General features: G+C 43.6%; 1 protein-coding gene across 5 annotated transcripts in view; it reads right to left on the bottom strand.

Moving 5' to 3' along the window:
* The window catches only part of LOC125456272 (zinc finger FYVE domain-containing protein 9-like), a 103,717-nt gene extending 97,924 nt beyond the window's left edge, over positions 1-5,793 (bottom strand). For 3 of the 5 annotated variants that reach the window (XM_059647942.1, XM_048539267.1, XM_048539271.1), the window contains exon 1: positions 5,613-5,793. The gene's annotated coding sequence lies outside the window, so the exon portion shown is untranslated. The other 2 variants (XM_048539269.1, XM_048539268.2) reach the window with 2 other exon arrangements.
* Positions 5,794-12,601: the final 6,808 nt, after the last annotated feature.

Below are 12,601 nucleotides of genomic sequence, written 5' to 3'. Positions count from 1 at the left end.
AACATGATCTCCAACTAGGGGCTCACCAATGCAAAACAAAACATGGAGGGTGTTATTCGGAAAGTTTTGAATCTGTGGAATTCTTTATCATATACAGACAAGGAGGCAGTCATGACATTTATTTCAGGCTTGAATATTTTAAGATTTATTTGAGATGTGTGTCTTAAAATGGGTGACCTCTTATTCTAAAATTACACCGTCTGTTCCTAGACTCTCCCACAAATGGAGGGGGAGGGGGGGGGGGGGCGAATCATTTTGTCCAGAATTACCTTGTCAAGTCCCCTCAGAATATAGTTCTTGCAATAAAAGGTTGCCTCTCATTATTCCAAAATGAGAATCGTTACAGATCCACTGTACTCAACCTCTTCTCACGAGGCAACCCCTCCAATCCCAAGATCAATCTCGCAAATTTTCTCTAGACTGCCTCCAATGTCTGACCAGCTTTCCTTAGATTTAGAAAAAAAAAGGGCCCAAACTGTTCTCAGTACTCCAACTATGGTCTGATAAGGGCCTTGTATAATTTTTGCAAGACTATTTTATACCCTATTCACTTTGGGATAAAGACACCAATATTTCATTTGTCCTCCGTATCACCTGCTGAATTTGTGCATGGAGATCACAAATCTGGCACACTAGGAGTCCCAAATCTCTGATGTAACTTCCCATAGTCTCTATTTTAAAACAGTATTCGGCACCTCTAGTCTTCCTGCCAGAAGCGCATAACCTCATCTGCACTCATTATAATCCACCTGCCAAGTTTTTGCCTACTCGCTTAACTTCTGCAGGCTCCTCAGGTCATCCTCACAACTTGCCTTTCCACCTCTTTGTATCACCAGCAAACCTGGCTATAGTACATGATTTTTGTCATCCTAGTCATTACAATATATTCTAAGTAACTGTCCCCAGCATTCCACCCTGAAAATGCCCCAATCAAGTCTTTCACCACTAAGTTAGTCAAATCTCTGCTCATGCTCCAATACAACGGGCTCTTGGATTACATAGGCAAACATTGTCAAATGTGTTCGGGAAAAACAAACATATTACCTCCATACTTCACTTTTGTACATCCTGCTTTTAAGCTACTCAAAAAGAATTCTAATAAATTTATTAGGCATGATTATTTCCCCTATCTGAAGCCATGCTATCGGATCACGTTACATGTAGATGCTCCGCTATTACGTTGTTTGTAACAGATAGTAACATTTTATAAAACTTGTCCAAATCATTCTTGCAGTCCATCATCTTATGGCCACATTTAGGCAATGTCGAAGGCATGTTGGCAACGTTAGTCAAAAGATAAGTGCTGTACAAAACTCAAAAACTAACATTCTCAAAATAGACTTCCAATTTCACTTCACTAGTTCATTTTATGACGGTCATTCTCAATGTAGCCTCAAATGTTTTCACATCTTCAGTAGTCTACAAATGACAGACATATATTCAGTTCAAGTCAGTTAAAAAGAATCATAAAAAGAAACCAGAAAACTGTTACTTCTGAACCAATATCTAAAAAGTATTGACCTTTCCCAAAGTTACAGTCCCACTCAGGAAGCATCTCTCAGATAATGTCAGAAAGGAATATCATACGTACAATTAGGCATACAAGTAGTTGGGTGGATTACAGAACAAGACTGTTGATGTTTGAAGAAAAATATATCTGCAGAAATACACTTCAGCCAATTGCTGTTATAATTTTGATCTGACAATGGGACAGTAAACAGGACAAGTACTAAGTCAGGAAAGGAATTCGAACCAATCTTCAGTTACTTTGAAATACTAGTAATGAATTCAAATAGTGTCATTTTGCTTACAGCACAATGTGTGGTGTGCTGCACTATTGCCCTGCCATACTTTTAAAAGCAAATCAGGACATTCAGGCAATTAACATGCCCTGCTCAGCAAAGATTTGCTGATAGTTATCAGCACATTGCTGCAAGAAATATGCACTCAATATTTAGAAAGCAACACTGCTTATTTCAAAGCATCTTTGTATTCATTTTCAGGGTTTTCAATGTACTTTGATGCTAATATAAATTTACCACAGCAATTTTTTTAAAAACAACAAATCTTTCATTATGGATCAACTACTTGCAAAGTGTCTTTAATTCTATGCATTTTTAGAAAAGCACAAACAAAATCTTAGCTATGGAGCAATGCACACTGATCAAGAAACAAACATCAGGAAAGCTCACAACAAGTGGCTTTTGAGGAAGGTCAACGGTGGAGAAGTACCATCAGGGGAATTCCAGGCAATAGGAAACACCTCTGGAATTGCTACTCTGAAGTAGAGTGGAGGGAGTGATTGCTCAAAAGGCTAAGAATGTGGGGATGAACAGTTGGAGGAGATGAAAAAGACAACTGTGGGTGGGTATAGGAGATCACAAAGAATAATACAAAAAGGAGAATTTAAAAACTTTGACATTCACAAGCCTGACTGGTGAGCAGAATTTGGTGCAGCTTTAGGGTAAAGGCAGCAAGATTTTGGTTGAGTGAATAATGAGAGCCACACAAAGAATACAAAAGTCAAGAGCACAGGTGATGAATTCAACTTTTCTAGGTGGACTGAAGCAATCAATGAGTGTTAATATGGAGTTTTTGGACATAAAAGGATATTGGATCAGAATAGCAGTTAAGGATCAAACCGAATGCCAAGGATTCAAACAATATAAATCAATCAGTCATGAAATGAAGGCTGGGTTGAGCTGCTGAAACAGAGTTTCTGATGGAAAGCAGGAAAATCAGGCAGCATGCTGGGATGTGCTGAGGATCAGTGTGGACTTGTTGGGCCAAAAGGGCCTGTTGCCACATTGTAGGGATTCTATCTTAAAAAGTGGCTTCAGTTTTCACCAATGATTAACCAAGAAAAAATTCCCACATCTCCAAGGTTTGTCAGTCCAGCAACAAGGAAGCAACGGGGGTCAATACAAATGATGAAATCTAGGAGCTGGGTATCTTGCATGTGTATATTGGAACATGACCCCGACTCTTCGCACAAAGTTACCATAGTCAGGCAGTATAACAGCAAGTGATTGACAATACGTTCTTCAAAATGTTTGGCAAATATCTCTCAAACCAAATGACAAAATCTATGATTCAGTTTAATCAACATCATCTTTTACCATGCACCGATAATAAATTATGTTTATTGTACGACAAATGCCCAAGTATTACTGCTAAAAAACAAGATCATGAAATACAGTAACATTATAGATTGTTACGACTGCAAACAATTTGACCTAGGAGTTATCACAGTCCAAAATTCTTGTGTTATCTTTAAAAGCAACCCAAAGACTCCATATTTACTGTTTTGATTTACACAAGATGGCCTCCAATCTCCCGTTTGGCATTTATTTCCTTAAAACTAGAACTTCAGCTAACTTTGAAATTTAACGAAAGACAGATGATTTGCTTATTACAAAAAAAATTGGAGTCAAAATGTTAAGTACAATAAGAAACTTGTTCAACTGCAACCATCTACATAAATCTCATATTTCTTTGGCAGTAGCTTTGGTTCAGCAATAGCACACTCATCTTAGTTACAAGGTCAAGTCTTGTTACAGAGACTTAAGCACATAATCTTAGCTGAAAAAACAAGCTGGAAAATAGTGTTGCATCTTACTCAAATAAAAGCAGTAAACTAGAGCACATCTGGAGAAATACAATCTGTATTTTAACAGGGTGGAAGAGGTCTCCACACAACCTGGCCAACATTTAATGTTGAACCCAAAATCACCAAACTGGAAAAATGCTTTGGCAAGTGCTAAGGCAGTGAAAGACTCAAAGCAATTCAAATTGCTTATTCCCTTCCACGTGTGCATAATTCTCCTTTGAAATAGGTTATGGTACCATCTCATGAGCTATTTGAATTGAACAGTGCCATTTTATAAAATAAAATCTTGACTTTTTTATCTATTAAGAACATGGACATTAAGCAGCATGTTAAAAAATTCCATATACAAGTCAAATGAAGGCCAAAAACAAAAATAATTCTTAGAAAAACAACACCCAATAAAGTAAGAATTTTGAGATCGGAACTGAAATGCTGCAGAGATCTCTTCTAGTGGAGGGCAGAAGAGGGGTTGACATAGGCACAGTTGAATCGCAGATGTCATGGCATGGTTACAAACGAGCTACAGCAGACACACGAGAATGCAGCAGGGCAGATGAACGTGGCATGCCATGACAGCAGATCTCCTGGCAGAAGCAGCTATAAACAGGAGTACTGACAATCCCAAATTTTCTTCCTCATTACTACTGTCAAAATTTACAATGGTGAAAATTCCTTAATCTCTGTTCCAGTTAACTAATCCCAATTCAGCAAGCATTTTTCATAAACACATTTTCCCATCTCACCCTTTAAAAACTCAAATGTTAATCGCAACTAAATTGCAAACTTAATTTCTTAATCCTCTAACAAACTGACATAATTCGTTCACGGTACCAACTTAGCGCTCTCCCTCTTTACGAAACAGCCAGACCTGCTTTCCACACTAAATGCACGGCAGTCAGCAACTAGCAACTGCAGGACTACTGTCATACAAAGCTTATTGTTCCTTTCCAGTAAGGAATCACACAAAGTAACTTTTTTAAGAATCATTGTACACTCAGCAATCTAAAAGTTAAAGATGAATTTTGACACGGATCACTGAATTTCGAAACCTTCGGTTGAATTGTGTGTAGTCGTTTCTTCGTCCCTGTGCTCCAAAAAAGTAAGCATAAAAAGTATGCAGCGAACCTTCAGCATTACTCAATATCATTGCTACAATTTATAATATTTAAGAACAAAGTTGTTGGGAGACAGAAATATTCCCTAGACATCGTAGGGTAAAACTGGCTAAAACCAACGACTGATCTCATTTGTTTTGGATCCAAAAAGCGTCCTGCACTATTTTGTCTCTGTCGTCGTTTGCACTTTACAACAGAACCCGGAGGTTAATAATGAGAAAACTTTTTAGCATGATTCTGCGGCACATTTTGTTTTGACGGGAGACGATAAGGGCTGTATGACCTCTGCACCCACTGTTCGGAATTGCGAAAATCTTGTGGTTTTTGTCTATGAAGATTACGTGTTTTACGAAGGTGCGAAGCAGTTTTTACAAACAGATCAGGACACATCTTTTGCAGTTATGCTTTCTGTTAATGAAAGCCAAGTCAAATCTATTCCTAGTCAAAACGCAGTAGTGCCGTCAAGCCCAGGAGTTACACCCTGCAAAATAAACGAATGAGTCCCACCCTCCCCCACCTTCTGTGCCATGTACGATTGCTTTAATCCGCAGCATTTAAATCTAGGACTAATGACGAAATTCAAATATTTGCAGACTTGCTAGACAAGGCACAAACCAATCTCTCTCGCGCGCGCACACACACACACACACCTTCCCGAAAAAAAAATCGTGCTCAGAAAGCCAGGCGGTGGACTATTTCAACACTGTCTTCTTAGGCCTACCCGAAGCATGGGAGTAAGTGCTTCGGTAATATCCGCAAAGCACACGCTTGCCCTCGGCTGCCATCTCCTCAGCAGGCGCAATATCCAGCGAGCCGTCGGGGTCGCACGGAGGGCGGTCCAAATCCCTTTAAACAATTCACATCGCTCCCGGACTTTGTTTCCTTACCAGACGCGGGTTCATCGCTTCCAAGACGGGGTTGAAGAATGTCGCCGGCCACACCGTTGGTCGCTATTATCCACTCTGCATCTTAATAGGCAAGATCCGCAACGCTTCACCCTCTCCATCGACATCAACTCAACAGCCATCCATCACGCGCTTGACGTTTGGAAAATACCAGCGGCAGCCTTCCAACCGCCAATCCGACCGCGCCATCCAATCTGACCAATCACCAGTCACTCCCGCCCACCCTCCACAGACACGACCCCTCAACTGACCAATCCGTATCCTCAGAACATACGCCGCTTGAGCGAATCGCCAATCAGATAGTTAGGACTTGAACGACTATTTTCAATTGGTCTATATCTTACCTGCTTCTGCGAACAGCTCCTCAGATCCGTACTCCCGGAGCAGCGACTGGTTCTTTTCATGAGCACGTTACAGCGATGGCTTGTAAACTGTTTGGCGCATTTGTTGCTTCGTTTCCATTGAAGCAGCGGTCAAGAGTAAACACTGTCCAGATAATTTCATAAACAAAGACGGCCTAGATATTTAAAATCCGCATGGAATGAGGTCATTCGGCCCATATTCTCCATGCTGGCGCTTTGCCAGAAACAATTGAATTAGGTATGTCCCCCTACCTTTTTAACTTTTGCGCCGCACTTTGTTTCCCTTACTTATATAATGACCCAATTCTCTTTCAATGGCATGATCGAACCCATCCCCATCACACTCTCGGGCAGTGCATTTTAAAAGGTTTAACTCAAGTTTTGACATTGTTTCATTTGCTGGTTAGCTTTAATCTCGGGTTTTGGGCTCTTCCGCAATAGGAAATCTTTCGCTCTATCTACTCTGTCACACTCTTTCATCATTTTGAATATGCCCATCAAAATCTCATCTCAACATTCTCTTTGCCAGGACCCAATTTCCCCAGTCTAATCATGTAGCTGAACTTTTCGCTGCTTGGAATGATTCATGTTAACTTTGCTGTATGCTTAAAGTCTTCCAAAACTGTAGTGCTCACAACCGGACATAATACTGAAATGTGTACAAGTTTATCACAACTTGCTTGATGTTGTACTGTATATTTCTTTCAATAAAGCGGAGGAGCCTGCATGCTTTATTAGACATTCTTGCATGCTATTCTATCACATACAGTTATTAATTGCACATATGCTGAATGTCCTTCTGCTCCCGCATAGACAATGGCAACAAAGTTGGAAAAATAATGAAAACGAAAACATCAGAATCTTCACTTCGAGAAAACGTAATTTTCGCGTTGAACTTTGACGCTCTTAAAGAATCACACTTTTGCACAGCGACATCTTTCCCATGTATTTGCATCTCATTATTAAGCCAACTCACTTTGTTCCAAGCCTTCCTAAAAATCTAGATGGTACAAGTTCCAGACATGTCAATAATTACCATGATTACCATTCTCAGCAAACTTTCGTCCACAGAAGTCAGCATCGGCAAACCACAAGCCTGCACCATCGTGACGCTCTGGGTTGAAATCTCACACCTCTTCTATTCTTTAACGTTTGATTTTGGAGCGCAGGGGCAATATGATTTACATTCTTCTTCAAATAACTTTATATTCAGAGACACATGTATCTACATATAAGGCAACTTAGGACTCTTCGCTTGCTTTCTTGGTACTCCCTCCCTTTATGCTGCAGCTGTACAAAACTCTGGTGCGGCCGCACTTGGAGTATTGCGTACAGTTCTGGTCACCGCATAATAAGAAGGATGTGGAAGCTTTGGAAAGGGTGCAGAGGAGATTTACTGGGATGTTGCCTGGTATGGAGGGAACGTCTTACGAGGAAAGGCTGTGAGGGACTTGAGGCTGTTTTCATTAGGGAGAAGAAGGTTGAGAGGTGACTTAAGTGAAACATATAAAATAATCAGAGGGTTAGATAGGGTGGATAGGGAGAGCCTTTTTCCTAGGATGGTGACGGCGAGCACAAGGGGGCATAGCTTTAAATTGAGGGGTGAAAGATATAGGACAGATGTCAGAGGTGGTTTCTTTACTCAGAGAGTAGTGAGAGAATGGAACGCTTTGCCTGCAACAGCAGTAGATTCGCCAACTTTAGGTATATTTAAGTCGTCATTGGATAAGCATATGGACGTACATGGAATAGTGTAGGTTAGATGGGCTTGAGATCGGTATGACAGGTCGGCACAACATCGAGGGCCGAAGGGCCTGTACTGTGTTGTAATGTTCTAAGTTCTATGTTCCCTCGCTTTGCACGTAGAGGTTGCTTGCTTTTGCATTGCATTGCTTTTTATCACAGAAAGGCAGGCAGCTTGTCATGGTTCAGAGTACTGAACGGTTAAGCGGGTGGATATGCTGCTGTATGCCATCAGGCTACATCAACACCACACCAACAGCATGTGTCACCAGATTAAGCAGCAAACACGTGGCATGTGCTTTTAGGCTTGCCCTTTTGACATTTTAATCAAAATGCTTTTCTATGTAAAAGGTGTCTATTTTGGAAAATCAAAGAGGACCAGCTCTCTGTGGGGTGGAGGAAGCTATAGTCAGTCCAAAGGTTCAATAAGCAACATCCATTTCAAGTGCAGAGTGTTATCCATAGTCAGTTAGGCACTTAGCCATATCAGAAGATTAGTGTCCTTGCAGAGTGGGAATTGGGTCATGGTCATTAAACAATAAATCATTGGAGAAAAAATGTAATGTAATATTTGAGAGAGATTTTAATCTTCATACAAACTTGAACAATGACATTGCCAAATGGAAGAACTCATCTGGAAGTTGAGTTTGCAGAATGTCTTCCTTAAGCAACATATTGTGGAATAAATGAGCTAAAGCTGCTTCAGATCTAGCATTGTGCAATGAGAAAAGATTAATTTTGTAGTGCCTTAGCAAAAGATCCACTGGGAAGTAGTAATCCTAATACTTTTGAATTCCGCATTAAGTTTGAAAACAACATACTTAGAGCATTAACAATTCAAACATAAAGACAATTATGGTAATGCGATGGAATAAAAGCTTGAGATTGATTTTGTAAAGCAAAATATATGGTGGAAAATGAAAAATGGGAAATATTTAAATAAACAATTTTTACTGTTTTAAATTATTAAAATAAGATTAACATAGCAAAAAGGCAATCCTAACTGCTTTGCATGCACAAACCATTCAGAATAAGATAAATGGTGCAAATTGAGGAAATGGAAATGATCCACTTGCCATTCCAGAGGCATAGTTCCAATGAGATCAAATTCAGAACATCACATTCAAAGATATTTGACTTTTTGGAAAGGCAGGAGGGAAGAAAAAGATTGTAGGGTGCACAGTTCATAAGAGGAGTTAAGAGAAATGAGAACTGTTGTGAGAGATAATCTATACTCAGATGATGTAAAGTCCATTTGAGCGGAGTCAAATAACAACAGCTAAGCAAAACCTTGGTTCGGCCAGATCTGGAGTAATGTGTCCAATTCTGGTCGCCTCATTACAGGAAAGATGTGGAAGTGTTGAAAAAGGTGCAGAGGAGATTTACCAGGATGTTTCCTGGAATGGAGGGAAGGTCTTACAGGAATGCTTGACAGTGCTAGGGCTTTTCTCTTTAGAACAACAAAGGATGAGAGGTGACTTGATAGAGGTGTACAAAATGATCAGAGGTACAGTAGGTATAGATAGAGTGGACAGCAAGACACTTTTTCCGAGAGTGGAGGTAGCGATTACAAGGCGGCATAGTTATAAAAGTGAGTGGAAGTAGATACAGGAGAGACAGAGGCAGGTACTTTACTCAGAGAGGTAGGGACGTGGAACGCATTGTCGGAGAGGATAGTGGATTTGGCCTCATTAGGGGCATTTAAGCGGCTATTAGGCATATGGATGATCGGATAAGGTATGGGTGGAGGTTAGATAGACCTGAGGTTTAGGGTAAAAGTTTGGCACAACATCATGGGCCAAAGGGCCTGTACTGTGCTGATAGTTCTATGTTCTATGTTATAAGGGAAAGAAAACACTGCGACGAGTACTGTATGGACCCCCAAATAGTAGCCACACCATAGGAAAGTGTACAAAGCAACAAAAAATAGGAGTACATGAAAATAAGAGAACAATAATTATGGTGACTTTAATCTTCATGTTGATTAAGATAATCAAGGTGGAAAGGGTGGCTATGGCAACAAATTTATAGAGTGCATTACGAATAATTGACTCGAGCTATACACCATGGAGGAAAGCAGGGAACATTCTATCCTTGGTTAATGGGAACTGCAGATGCTGGAGAATCCAAGATAATAAAGTGTGAAGCTGGATGAACACAGCAGGCCCAGCAGCATCTCAGGAGCACAAGAGCTGATGTTTCAGGCCTTGACCCTTCATCAGAAAGGGGGATGGGGTGAGGGTTCTGGAATAAATAGGGAGAGAGGGGGAGGCGGACCGAAGATGGAGAGAAAAGAAGATAAGTGGAGAGTACAGGTGGGGAGGTAGGGTGGGAATAGGTCAGTCCAGGGAAGACGGACAGGTTAAGGAGGTGGGATGAGGTTAGTAGATAGGAGATGGAGGTGTGGCTTGGGGTGGGAGGAAGGGATGGGTGAGAGGAAGAACAGGTTAGGGAGGCAGAGACAGGCTGGGCTGGTTTTGGGGTGCAGTGGGGGGAGGGGAGATTTTGAAGCTGGTGAAGTCCACATTGATACCATTGGGCTGCAGGGTTCCCAAGCGGAATATGAGTTGCTGTTCCTGCAACCTTCAGGTGGCATCATTGTGGCACTGCAGGAGGCCCATGATGGACATGTCATCTAAAGAATAGGAGGGGGGAGTCGAAATGGTTCGCGACTGGGAGGTGCACTTGTTTATTGCGAACTGAGCGGAGGTGTTCTGCAAAGCGGTCCCCAAGCCTCCGCTTGGTTTCCCCAATGTAGAGGTAGCCACACCGGGTGCAATGGATGCAGTATACCACATTGGCAGATGTGCAGGTGAACCTCTGCTTAATATGGAAAGTCATGTTGGGGCCTGAGATAGGGGTGAGGGAGGAGGTGTGGCGGCAAGTGTAACACTTCCTGCGGTTGCAGGGGAAGGTGCCGGGTGTGGTGGGGTTGGAGGGGAGTGTGGAGCAAACAAGACAGTCACGGAGAGAGCGGTCTCTCCGGAAGGCAGACAAGGGTGGGGATGGAAAAATTTCTTGGGTGGTGGGGTCGGATTGTTGATGGCGGAAGTGTCGGAGGATGATGCGTTGTATCCGGAGGTTGGTGGGGTGGTGTGTGAGAACGAGGGGGATCTTCTTTGCGCGGTTGTGGCGGGGACGGGGTGTGAGGGATGTGTTACAGGGAATGCGGGAGACGCGGTCAAGGGCGTTCTCGACCACTGTGGGGTGAAAGTTGCGGTCCTTGAAGAACTTGGACATCTGGGATGTGCAGGAGTGGAATGCCTCATCCTGGGAGCAGATGCGGCGGAGGCGGACGAATTGGGAATAGGGGACCAGGTGTATTCTAGGTAGCTGTGGGAGTCAGTGGGCTTGAAACGGACATCAGTTACAAGCTGGTTGCCTGAGATGGAGACTGAGAGGTCCAGGAAGGTGAGGGATGTGTTGGAGATGGCCCAGGTGAACTGAAGGTTGGGGTGGAAGGTGTTGGTGAAGTGGATGAACTGTTCGAGCTCCTCTGGGGAGCAAGAGACACGCCGATACAGTCATCAATGTAACGGAAGAAGAGGTGGGGTTTGGGGCCTGTGTAGGTGTGGAAGAGGGACTGTTCCACGTAACCTACAAAGACGCAGGCATAGCTGGGGCCCATGCGGGTGCCTGTGGCCACCCCCTTTGTCTGTAGGAAGTGGGAGCAATCGAAAGAGAAGTTGTTGAGGGTGAGGACGAGTTCGGCTAGGCGGATGAGGGTGTCGGTGGAGGGGGACTGGTCGGGCCTGCGGGATAGGAAGAAGCGGAGGGCCTTGAGGCCATCTGCATGCAGAATACACGTGTATAGAGACTGGACGTCCATGGTGAAAATGAGGTGTTGGGGGCCAGGGAATAGGAACTGAGCCCCGCCGAATCTTGACCATCCCCCCAGACCTCCCACTGACTGATGGCGAACAGTCAGTCCTAAGCAAGGGGCTCACCTTTGTCCCCCTACAACCACACATCAACGAATACCAGTCACATTTGGACACAGAACAGTTTTTCCACCGCCTTCGCCTCCACGCTTACTTCTTCAACCGGGAACCTAACCCTCCCTCCACTGACCCCTTCACCCGCTTCCAACACAAGTCCTCCTCCTGGACACCACCCCAAGGCCTCCTACCCTCCCGACCACTTCATCTCCAACTGCCGTCGAGACATTAACCGCCACAACCTCTCCACCCCCTCACCCACTCCAACCTCGCCCATGCAGAACGGGCAGCCCTCTGCTCCCTCCGCTCCAACCCCACCTTCACCATCAAACCCACAGCCAAGGGTGGCGCAGTGGTAGTATGGCGCACTGACCTCTACATCGCCGAGGCCAAACGGCAACTCTCCGACACCTCCTCCTACACTGCCCTCCAACCCCACCACACCCGGCACCTTCCCCTGCAAACGCAGGAAGTGCTACACTTGCCCACACATCTCCTCCCTCACCCCTATCCCAGGCCCCAACATGACTTTCCATATTAAGCAGAGGTTCACCTGCACATCTGCCAATGTGGTATACTGTATCCATTGTACCTGGCGTGGCTTCCTCTACATTGGGGAAACCAAGCGGAGGCTTGGGGACCGCTTTGTAGAACACCTCCGCTCGGTTCGCAAATTAGCTACTGCAACTCCCAGTCGCGAACCATTTCAACTCCCCCTCCCATTCTTTAGATGACATGTCCATCATGGGCCTCCTGCAGTGCCACAATGATGCCACCCGAAGGTTGCAGGAACAGCAACTCATATTCCGCTTGGGAACCCTGCAGCCCAATGGTATCAATGTGGACTTCACCAGCTTCAAAATCTCCCCTTCCCCCACTGCATCCTAAAACCAGTCCAGCCTGTCTCTGCCTCGCTAACCTGTTCTTC

This window comes from Stegostoma tigrinum, chromosome 8 (assembly GCF_030684315.1).
Source record: "Stegostoma tigrinum isolate sSteTig4 chromosome 8, sSteTig4.hap1, whole genome shotgun sequence".
Lineage (NCBI taxonomy): Eukaryota > Metazoa > Chordata > Chondrichthyes > Orectolobiformes > Stegostomatidae > Stegostoma > Stegostoma tigrinum.
This window is presented reverse-complemented; position numbering and strand designations above follow the sequence as displayed.